Consider the following 12,280-nt stretch of genomic DNA (forward strand, 5'->3'; position numbering starts at 1 on the left):
ATAATTAGCAGTAATATCTTAATACTCTTTCATCAACAATAGCAAATGTACCACGCCGATACTAGAGTTCAACAATGGGGATGGGGAAAAGGGTTTTGCATATTTTGGGTTTTCTTTTCTTTTCCTTTTTTTGGGGGGGGAATGCATGGACCAGGAATCGAACCTGGGTCTACCGCATGGAAAGCAAGCATTCTGCACTGAACCACCAGTGCACCCCAGGGTTTTGTTTTATATATATATATATATTTAATTAAAAAAAATTAACAACAAACAAACAAAACAATAAGATATCATTCCATTCTACATATATAATCAGTAATTCTTAATATCATCACATAGTTGCATATTCATCATTTCTTAGAACATTTGCATCTATTTAGAAAAATAAATAAAAAGACAACAGAAAAAGAAATAAAACGATATAGAGAAAAAAAGTTATACATACCATACCCCTTACCCCTCACTTTCATTTAACACTAGCATTTCAAACTAAACTTATTTTAACATTTATTCACCCTATTATTTATTTTTATTCCATATGTTCTACTCTTTTGTTGATATGGTAGATAAAAGGAGCATCAGACACAAGGTTTTCACATTCACAGAGTCACTTGTGAAAGCTATATCATTGTTCAATCATCATCAAGAAACATGGCTACTGGAACACAGCTCTACATTTTCAGGCAGTTCCCTCCAACCCACTACAGCTTGAACAACAAAGTGATATCTACTTAATGCGTAAGAATAACCTCCAGGATAACGTCTCGACTCTGTTTGGAATCTCTCAGCCATTGACACTTTGTCTCATTTTACTCTTCCCACTTTTGGTAGAGAAGGTTCTCTCAATTCCTTGATGTTAATTCTCAGCTCATTCTAGGGATTTTCTCAGTCCCTTGATGCTGAGTCTCAGCTCATTCCAGGATCTCTGTCCCACCTTGCCAGGAAGGTCCAAACCCCTGGGAGTCATGTCCCACACAGAGAGAGGGAGGGTGGTGAGACTGCTCGTCATGTTGGCTGGAGGGAGAGGCCACATCTGAGTAACAAAAGAGGCTCTCTTGGGGGTGACTCTTAAGCCTAAATTTTAAGTAGACTTGACCTATCCTTTGTGGGGTTAAGTTTCGTATGAATAAACCCCAAGACTGGGGGCTCAGCCTGTAGCTTTGGTTGTCCACACTGCTTGTGAGAATATCAAGAATTCGACTTGGGGAAGTTGAATTTCTCCCTGCTCTCACCATTCCCTGAAGGGGGCTTGCAAATACTTTTCCACTCACTGATCAAATCACTCTGGGATTCATTGGGGCATCACTCTGGACAACCAACAAAATCTCATGTCCTACCTGAGATTCCAAGTACTTATGACATTCAATTAAACTCTCTACATGAGTTATATTAGGAAATGCTCTAGTCAAAATATAAATTTTGTAACAAATAAACATTTTTTGCTTTAGTCTCACACATAAGGTGACATTTTAAAATATTAATTACCATCTATTTTCAGCACCCTGCAATAATGACATTCCTTTATTCTTCCTCATGCAAAAACATTTTTAAAATTTTGTACATTGTACATTTCACTATTGTTATACACTCTAGGCATTCCTAGATTATACCATCTCAATCTTTAACGTCTATCTTTCTTTCTGATTTCATTTATGTCCCCAGCCCTCCTTCCTCTATCATTCTCACATGCAGCTTCATTCAGTGTTTTAACATAATTATATTACAGTTAGGTAGTATTGTGCTGTCCATTTCTGAGTTTTTGTATCCAGTCCTGTTGCACAGTCTGTATCCCTTCAGCTCCAATTACCCAATATCTTACTCTATTTCTATCTCCTGATGGTCTCTGTTACCAACGACATATTCCAAGTTTATTCACTAATGTCAGTTCATATCAGTGAGACCATACAGTATTTGTCCTTTAGTTTTTGGCTAGTCTCACTCAGCATAATGTTCTCAAGGTCCATCCATGTTACATACTTCATAAGTTTATTCTGCCTTAAAGCTGCATAATATTCCATCGTATGTATATACCACAGTTTCTTTAGCCACTCGTCTGTTGATGGACATTTTGGCTGTTTCCATCTCTTTGCAATTGTAAATAATGCTGCTATAAACATTGGTGTGCAAGTGTCCGTTTGTGTCTTTGCCCTTAAGTCCTCTGAGTAGATACCCAGCAGTGGTATTGCTGGGTCATATGGCAATTCTCTATTCAGCTTTTTGAGGAACCGCCAAACTGCCTCCCACAGTGGTTGCACCATTTGACAGTCCCACCAACAGTGAATAAGTGTGCCTCTTTCTCCACATCCTCTCCAGCACTTGTCATTTTCTGTTTTGTTGATAATGGCCATTTTGGTGGGTGTGAGATGATATCTCATTGTGGTTTTGATTTGCATTTCTCTAATGGCCAGGGACATTGAGCATCTCTTCATGTGCCTTTTGGCCATTTGTATTTCCTCTTCTGAGAAGTGTCTGTTCAAGTCTTTTTCCCATTTTGTAATTGGATTGGCTGTCTTTTTGTTGTTGAGTTGAACAATCTCTTTATAAATTCTAGATACTAAACCTTTATCTGATATGTCGTTTCCAAATATTGTCTCCCATTGTGTAGGCTATCTTTTTACATTCTTGATGAAGTTCTTTGATGCACAAAAGTGTTTAATTTTGAGGAGCTCCCATTTCTTTCTTTCTTTCTTTCTTCAGTGCTCTTGCTTTAGGTGTAAGGTCTATAAAACCGCCTCCAATTATAAGATTTATAAGATATCTCCCTACATGTTCCTCTAACTGTTTTATGGTCTTAGACCTTGTGGTAGTTAGATTCAGTTGTCAACTTGGCCAGGTGAAAGCACCTAGTTCTGTTGCTGTGGACATGAGCCAATGGTAGGTGAATCTCATCTGTTGCTAATTACATCTGCAGTTGGCTAGGAGGCGTGTCTGCTGCAATGAGTGACGTTTAACTTAATTGGCTTGTGCTTAAATGAGAGAACGCAATGTAGCACAGTCTAGCAGCTCAGCATTCCTCATCTCAGCACTTGCAGCTCAGCCCAGGCCTTTGGAGAAGTCACCCCGGGGAAAGTTGTTGGAACCCAGGGGCTGGAGAGAAGACCAGCAGAGAACATCCTGTGCCTTCCACGTAAGAAAAGAGCCTCAGTGGAAAGTTAGCTGCCTTTCCTCTGAAGAACCAACAAAATAAATCCCCTTTTATTAAAAGCCAATCGGTTTCTGGTGTGGTGCATTCCGGCAGCTAGCAAACTAGAACAGATTTGGTACCGGAGAGTGGGGTGCTGCTGCGGTTTGCAAATGCCAGATCTGTTGGAACTGTGTTTTGGATGGCTAAGGGGAAGACTTTGGAGGAACTGTGAAGAGATTGATGGAGAAGTCCTGGAGGGCTTGAAGAGACTGTTGGTGTAAATGGAACCACCGCCAATCTTGACAAAGGAGGACACAAAAGGGAGAGATTGGAGTTTGCAGAGTGAGAACCGTGGAAGTTCGGGTCTGAAGCCAAGAAACCTCGGCCAGGAGAGTGGACCCACCTGTATGTGTGGAGAGGGTGAGTTTACCCTGAAGGGTGAGGATGAGTCTTCCCTCTCATTGCAGTGGAATAGTTGTGCAGCCTCGGGCCTTGGAAAAGGCGTAGCACGCTCCTTGGGGGACTGGGAGAGCCTGGCTGCCACCATGTGGAGGGGTTGAGCGTGTGCTCCAGAAATGGCAGAGAGCCCAGGGGTGGCCCTGATGCCTGGAGAGAGTGGAGCCCAGAGGTGGTCTCCTCGATGTTCCCCGAGGTTGATTTGGAAAGAGGCCGGCCACTGCATAGGCCCTTGGAAGGGGTGGGACTGCTGCTTTCTACAGCCGAAGGATAAATGACTTTCAGACTTGGAAATCCAATGGTGTTTGCCTGCAGATCTTCCTTCCAATTTCTCCCTATGGAAATGACAATCTATATCCTGTGAATATCCTCCTTTGCATCTTGGCACTAGACAACTTATTTTGAGATTCACAGGTCCACAGCCAGAAGAGAATATTTTGCACCTGTTTAAGGTGATGTGAGTAGTTGCCAAGTTGACAAGGGGTGGACATGTGGTAGTTAGATTCAGTTGTCAACTTGGCCAGGTGAAAGCACCTAGTTCTGTTGCTGTGGACATGATCCAATGGTAGGTGAATCTCATCTGTTGCTAATTACATCTGCAGTTGGCTAGGAGGCATGTCTGCTGCAATGAGTGACGTTTAACTTAATTGGCTTGTGCTTAAATGAGAGAACGCAATGTAGCACAGTCTAGCAGCTCAGCATTCCTCATCTCAGCACTTGCAGCTCAGCCCAGGCCTTTGGAGAAGTCACCCCAGGGAAAGTTGTTGGAACCCAGGGGCCTGGAGAGAAGACCAGCAGAGAACATCCTGTGCCTTCCACGTAAGAAAAGAGCCTCAGTGGAAAGTTAGCTGCCTTTCCTCTGAAGAACCAACAAAATAAATCCCCTTTTATTAAAAGCCAATCCGTCTCTGGTGTGTTGCATTCCAGCAGCTAGCAAACCAGAACAGACCTAATGTTTAGATCTTTGATCCATTTTGAGTTAACTTTTGTATAGGGTGTGAGATATGGATACTCTTTCATTCTTTTGCATATGGATATCCAGTTCTCTAGGCACCATTTATTGAAGAGACTGTTCTGTCCCAGGTGAGTTGGCTTGACTGCCTTATCAAAGATCAAATATCCATAGATGAGAGGGTCTATATCTGAGCACTCTATTAGATTCCATTGGTCAATATATCTATCTTTATGCCAGTACCATGCTGTTTTGACCACTGTGGCTTCATAATATGCCTTAAAGTCAGGCGGCGTGAGACCTCCAGCTTCATTTTTTTTCCTCAAGATACTTTTAGCAATTCGGGGCACCTCGACCTTCCAGATAAATTTGCTTATTGGTTTTTCTATTTCTGAAAAGTAAGTTGTTGGGATTTTAATTGGTATTGCGTTGAATCTGTAAATCAATTTAGGTAGAACTGACATCTTAACTATATTTAGTCTTCCAATCCATGAACCGGTATGCCCTTCCATCTATTTAGGTCTCCTGTGATTTCTTTTAACAGTTTCTTGTAGTTTTCTTTGTATAGGTCTTTTGTCTCTTTAGTTAAATTTATTCCTAGGTATTTTATTCTTTTAGTTGCAATTTAAATGGAATTCATTTCTTGATTTCTCCCTCAGATTGTTCATTACTAGTGTATAGAAACACTACAGAGTTTTGAATGTTGATCTTGTAACCTGCCACTTTGCTGTATTCATTTATTAGCTCTAGTAGTTTGCTGTGGATTTTTCAGGGTTTTCGACATATAGTATCATATCATGTGCAAACAGTGATAGTTTTACTTCTTCCTTTCCAATTTTGATGCCTTGTATTTCTTTTTCTTGTCTAATTGCTCTGGTTAGAACTTCCAACACAATGTGAATAACAGTGGTGATAGTGGACATCCTTGTCTTGTTCCTGATCTTAGGGGGAACGTTTTCAGTTTTTCCCCATTGAGGATGATATTAACTGTGGGTTTTTCATATATTCCCTTTATCATTTTAAGGAAGTTCCCTTGTATTCCTATCCTTTGAAGTGTTTTCAACAGGAAAGGATGTTGAATTTTGTCAAATGCCTTCTCTGCATCAATTGAGATGATCATGTGATTTTTCTGCTTTGATTTGTTGATTTGTAATTTTCTTATGTTGAACCATCCTTGCATACCTGGGATGAATCCTACCTGGTCATGATGTATAATTCTTTTAATGTGTTGCTGGATTCGATTTGCTAGAATTTTGTTGAGGATTTTTGCACCTATATTCATTAGAGAGATTGGTCTGTAGTTTTCTTTTTTTTTGTAATATCTTTGCCTGGTTTTGGTGTGAGGGTGATGTTGGCTTCATAGAATGAATTAGGTAGCTTTCCCTCCACTTCAATTTTTTTTGAAGAGTTTGAGCAGGGTTGGTACTAATTCTTTCTGGAATGTTTGGTAGAATTCACATGTGAAGCCGTCTCATCCTGGACTTTTCTTTTTGGGAAGCTTTTTAATGACTGATTCAATTTCTTTACTTGTGATTGGTTTGTTGAGGTCATCTATTTCTCAAAATTGGTTGTTCTATTTCATCAAAGTTGGTTGTTCATGCCTTTCTAGGAAGTTGTCCATTTCATCTACATTGTTGTATTTATCAGCATAAAGTTGTTCATAGTATCCTGTTATTACCTCCTATATTTCTGTGGGGTCAGTGGTTATGTGTCCTCTTCCATTTCTGATCTTATTTATTTGCATCCTCTCTCTTCTTCTTTATGTCAATCTTGCTAAGGGCCCATCAGTCTTATCGATTTTCTCATAGAACCAACTTCTGGTTTTATTGATTTTCTCTATTGTTTTCATGTCCTCAATTTCATTTATTTCTGCTCTAATCTTTGTTATTTCTTTCCTTTTGCTTGCTTTGGGGTTAGTTTGCTGTTCTTTCTCCAGTTCTTCCAAATGGACAGTTAATTCCTGAATTTTTGCCCTTTCTTCTTTTTTGATGTAGGCATTTAGGGCAATAAATTTCCCTCTTAACACTGCCTTTGCTGCATCCCATAAGTTTTGATATGTTGTATTTTCATTTTCATTTGCCTCGAGATATTTACTGATTTCTCTTGTAATTTCTTCCTTGACCCACTGGTTGTTTAAGAGTGTGTTGTTGAGCCTCCACATATTTGTGAATTTTTTGGTGCTCTGCCTATTATTGATTTCCAACTTCATTCCTTTGTGATCTGAGAAAGTGTTGTGTATGATTTCAATCTTTTTAAATTTGTTGAGACTTGCTTTGTGACCCAGCATATGGTCTATCTTTGAGAATGATCCATGAGCACTTGAGAAAAAGGTGTATCCTGCTGTTGTGGGGTGTTATGTCCTATAAATGTCTGTTAAGCCTAGCTCATTTATTATAATATTCAAATCCTCTGTTTCTTTATTGATCCTCTATCTAGATGTTCTGTCCATTGATGAGAGTGGGGAATTGAAGTCTCCAACTATTATGGTAGATGTGTCTATTTCCCTTTTCAGTATTCGTAGTGTATTCCTCACGTATTTTGGGGCATTCTGGTTTGGTGCATAAATATTTATGATTGTTATGTCATCATGTTGAATTGTTCCTTTTATTAGTACATAGTATCCTTCTTTTTCTCTTTTAACTGTTTACATTTGAAGTCTAATTCATTGGATATTAGTATAGCTACTCCTGCTCTTTTCTGGTTTTTATTTGTATGAAATATCTTTTCCCAACCTTTCACTTTCAACCTATGTTTATCTTTGGGTCTAAGATGTGTTTCCTGTAAACAGCATAGAGAAGGATCCTGTTTTTTAATCCATTCTGCCAGTCTATGTCTTTTGATTGGGGAGTTCAATCCATTAACATTTAGTGTTATTACTGTATGGGTAGTACTTTCTTCTACCAATTTGCCTTTTGTATTTTATATGTCATATCTAATTTTCCTTCTTCTACACTCTTCTCCACACCTCTCTCTTCTGTCTCTTTGTATCTATCTCTAGTGCTCCCTTTAGTATTTCTTGCAGAGCTGGTCTCTTGGTCACAAATTCTCTCAGTGATTTTTTGTCTGAAAATGTTTTAATTTCTCCCTCATTTTTGAAGGACAATTTTGCTGGGTATAGAATTCTTGGTTGGCAGTTTTTCTCTTTTAGTAATTTAAATATATCATCCCACTGTCTTCTCACCTCCATGGTTTCTGCTGAGAAATCTACACATAGTCTTACTGGGTTTCCCTTGTATGTGATGGATGGCTTTTCTCTTGCTGCTTTCAAGATCCTCTCTTTCTCTTTGACCTCTGACATTCTGACTAGTAAGTGTCTTGGAGAGCATCTATTTGGATCTATTCTCTTTTGGGTGCGCTGCACTTCTTGGATCTGTAATTTTAGGTCTTTCATAAGAGTTGGGAAATTTTCAGTGATAATTTCTTCCATTAGTTTTTCTCCTCCTTTTCCCTTCTCTTCTCCTTCCGGGACACCCACAACACATATATTTGTGCGCTTCATATTATCATTCAATTCCCTGAGTCCTTGCTCATATTTTTCCATTCTTTTCCCTATAGTTTCTGTTTATTTTTGGATTTCAGACATTCCATCCTCCAGTTCACTAATTCTAACCTCTGTCTCTTGAAATCTACCATTGTAGGTTTCCATTGTTTTTTTCATCTCTTCTATTGTACCTTTCATTCCCATAAGTTCTGAGATTTGTTTTTTCTATCTTTCCATTTCTTCTTTTTGTTCATTCCTTGCCTTCTTCATATCCTCCCTCAATTCATTGATTTTGTTTTCAATGAGGTTTTCCATGTCTGTTCGTATATTCTGAATTAATTATTTCAGTTCCTGTATCTCATTTGAACTATTGGTTTGTTCCTTTGACTGGGCCATATCTTCAATTTTCCTGGTGTGATTTGTTATTTTTTGCTGGCGTCTAGACATTTAATTACCTTAATTAGTTTATTCTGGAGATTGCTTTCACTTATCTTACCTAGGGTTTTCTTGCTAGATGTGTTTGTTGTCTATCTGTTCTTTGACCCTCAGTTCAGCTTTTTCTGGACCTCTAGTTTAGGTTTCGTTTAAGAGAGGATAATTTTTCAGTTCTTGTTTTCTTGTTTCTTGCCCAGCTTGTAAGGTGCCTTTTCCCTCCCCACTCTTAGGAGGGTCTACATAGGTAATATAGACTCCAGCCAGGTTTTCCCAGACTAAACTGGACTCCTATCAGGGGGAAGGAGTCACCTGCATCAGTTTTCCCTGAAGGTGAGACCCAGCAGGTTGAAAGACTTTCCTATGAAGTCTCTGGGCTCTGTTTTTCTTATCCCGCCCAGTATGTGGTGCTTGTCTGACTGCGGGTCCCGCCAGCAAAAGATGTTGTGGCACCTTTAAGTTTGGAAGGCTCTCCCTGCTGGAGGTGTGGTGGAGACAGAGGAGAGGTTGTAGGCTGGTTTTAATGGATTCAAATTGCTGAGCCCTCAGTTCTGAATTCCTTGAGAGAGGGATTCCAGCTGAGTTGGGCTTCGCCCCTCCCCTGGGGAAGGCACAGGTGGGAGACAGCCCTGAAAGCAGTCTGTTTCTGCCTATGCCTGGAGCAGTTGCAGCCTGAGTAGTCCCACTGCTGAATCCAGAGGCAGCCAAGCCTCCATAGAGGCAGCCACAGAAACCTCAGTTTTGTCCCCTTTCCTCTTTTTCAGTTAACCCAATAAGCGACCTCCACCTTGACCAGGTTCGCCTGATTGGGAGCCTATTTTTAGTAGTCAGAATTTGTTAATTAATGCCACAATTGGTGCTTGGTTGGACTCAGTCCCTGCTACTGTTAGGGAGTCTTTCCTTTCCCTCTTAGAAGCCGCCTGTGGGGGAGGGGCGCTGGGTGCCGGCCACAGCGGCTTGGGGAACTCATGGTTCTGGGGGGGGCTCGCAGCCGGTCCAGCTGGTCCAAACTGGGGTACGCTGTGTGTCCAGTCACTGTCGTGGCTCTGGGAGCTGTTCTGTACTGTTTCTGGTTATTTAGTAGTTGTTCTGGAGGACGAACTAAAACGCACACCTTGCTAAGCCACCATCTTGGCCCCTCCCTTGTTTTATATCTTAACTTTACTTATCATTATTATTACTTTTTGGAATAATGAAAATGTTCTAAAATTGTGGTGATTGCAAAACTATGTGATGATACTGGGAGACATTGATTGTATACTTTGAATGGATTATACGGTTGGTGAATGAATCTCAATAAGATTGCTTTTTTTTTTGTAAAGTAACATAAAGATGATGGGGAAAGAAAATTCTACAGGAGAGGATGTGAGAATACATACCAAAACATAGACTGAAAAAAGATAATCTATTTAGGAATTAGTTCAATCAACAGAACTGTGAATTCTTAAAAAAAAAAAAAAAAAGGATCAGGAGGTATGAGAGTTTCACAAAAGAAATTCACTCACTTCAAACAGCAACATGGTTATTACATGAAGCTGGAGAAATCTTGTGGTGGTTTGACGTTGTACATACCCCAGAAAAACATATCCTTAATCTAATCCATTCCTGTGGGTGTGAACCCATTGTAAGTAGGTACTTCAATAAAATATGACCTACCTCAATCAGGATGAGTCTTAAGCCTATTATTGGAGCCCTTTATAAGCAGAATGAAACACAGGCAGAGAGTGAAAGAGATAGCCATGTAAGCAAGAAACTAAAATCAACAAAACCCAGAAGAGAAAGGAGAGACTAGCTGATGCTGCTATGTGCCTTGCCACATGACAGAGGAACCAAGGATCACTGACAGCCAGTCTTCAGGAAGAAAGCATTGCATTGACAGTGCCTTGATTTGAATAATTTCTCAGCCTCAAAACCATGAGTAAAGAAATTCTCATTGTTTAACTCAACCCATTTCACGGTATTTGCTTAGGAAACTAAAATAGATTTAGATGCCAGCAGAATGGCATACTGCTATTGTAAATATCAAAAATGTGGAAATGGCTTTGGAATTGGGTAATGGCTGAGTTTGGAAGAATTGTGAATTGCTTGATAGAAATGGCCTAGTTTGCTTTGAAGAGACTATTGGTAGAAATGTGGATGCTAAAGGTACTTCCAATGAGATCTTAGGAGGAAATGATGAATGTGTTTTTGGAAACTGAAGGAAAGGCAATCCTTATTGTAAAGTGGCAGAGAACCTGACAAAATTGGATCTTTGATGTCTGATGGAGGCAGAACTTGAAAGCAATGGACTTGGACATTTAGCTGAAAAGATTTCGAAGCTAAGTGTGGAAAATACAGCTTAGTTTCTCCTTGCAGCTTACAATAAAACATAAGAAGAAAGGGATGAACTGAGAACTGAACTCCTGGGCACAAACAAACCAGAAGTTGATTTGGAAAATTCTGAGCTTCTGGAAGGTGAGTCCCAAAAGAATAGTGAGGGTGAAACTGAACAGGGAATCAGTCAGCCATTTCAGTGCAATTCAGGCCTGGAGGTGCAGTTATCCAGGAACGTTCTGTAGAAAGTCCTTCTTACCTGATGGTTTGGACCCCTGTGTACTAACCATCTGACAAATTTTTCTGTTATATCTGCATGAACAGACCATTGCCAGCCTGAACTAAAAGGGGCAGATTACAGGAAAAATCACTTGAAGGGCAGAAACACGGAAGCTAAGGAATGGACTGATCTTCTTTGGCCAAGAAAACAAGCCCACCCATCTGGGTGGAAAGGGTGGGTCTGCCTTGAGGCATGGAGAGGGTGGGCTTCCTGCCCCATTGTTCAGAAAGAGTGCTACCACCCGGATGCCCAGAATGGGTAGAGCCTGTGCCTCAGAGATTCTGGAGAATCTGGTCACCATCCCAATGCTCAGAGAGAGTGGAACCTATGCCCCGGGGACTGTAGAGTCTGGTTGCTGCCCCAGTACTCTGAGTGTTTGGAACCTGCACCCCAGCATTCAGAAAGCCAGGCTGCCATCCTGATGCTTGGAGTGTTTGAGGAGAGCATGGCCACTGGGCAAGCACTTGGAAGGAGTAGGCTGCTGCTCCATCAGGAATGAAGAACAAAATATCATACAATAGATGACTCTCAGACCTTGAATCTATTGGGGTATGTCCTGTAGGGCTTGGGAATTATTTGGGACCTGTGACCCGTTTCCCTTCCAATTTCTCCCTGTCAGAATGAAAATGTTTAATATATTCTATGCCTATCCCTCCTTTGCATATCAGAAGCAGATAACTTATTTTCTAGGTTTAACAGGTCTGACCACTCTCCTATCTGACTTTGGTAAGACTTTGTACTAAGCATTGTTTCTGAAAGGACTTAAGGCTTTGGGATATTATGATGGAATTAATATATTTTGCATACAGTAAGAATATGTCTTTTTGGGGTCCAAAGGCTGGAGTGTGGTAGTTTGAAACTGTATGTACTCCAGAAAACATCTTTTTAAATCTAATCCATTCCTGTGGGTGTGAACCCATTATAAGTAGACTTTTGACAGGCTACTTCAGTTAAAGTGTGACCCATCTCAATCAGGAGACATCTTAACCCTGTTACTGGAGTCCTTTGTAGGACAAAGAAATTCAGACAGAGAGAGAGAAAGTCATGGAAGACTGAAGCTGAAATTAATAACTTGGAAAAGGGAGAGACCAACAGACACTGCCATGTCCTTGCCATGTACAGAGGACCCAAGGATCACTGGCAGCCAGTCTCTGGGAAGAAAGCATCGCCTTGATGTCTGATTTAGACACTTTCCTGGCCTCAAAACTGTGACTGAATAAATTTCCATTGTTTAACCTGACC

The sequence above is a fragment of the Tamandua tetradactyla genome, chromosome 25, assembly GCF_023851605.1.
Source record: "Tamandua tetradactyla isolate mTamTet1 chromosome 25, mTamTet1.pri, whole genome shotgun sequence".
Classification (NCBI taxonomy): domain Eukaryota; kingdom Metazoa; phylum Chordata; class Mammalia; order Pilosa; family Myrmecophagidae; genus Tamandua; species Tamandua tetradactyla.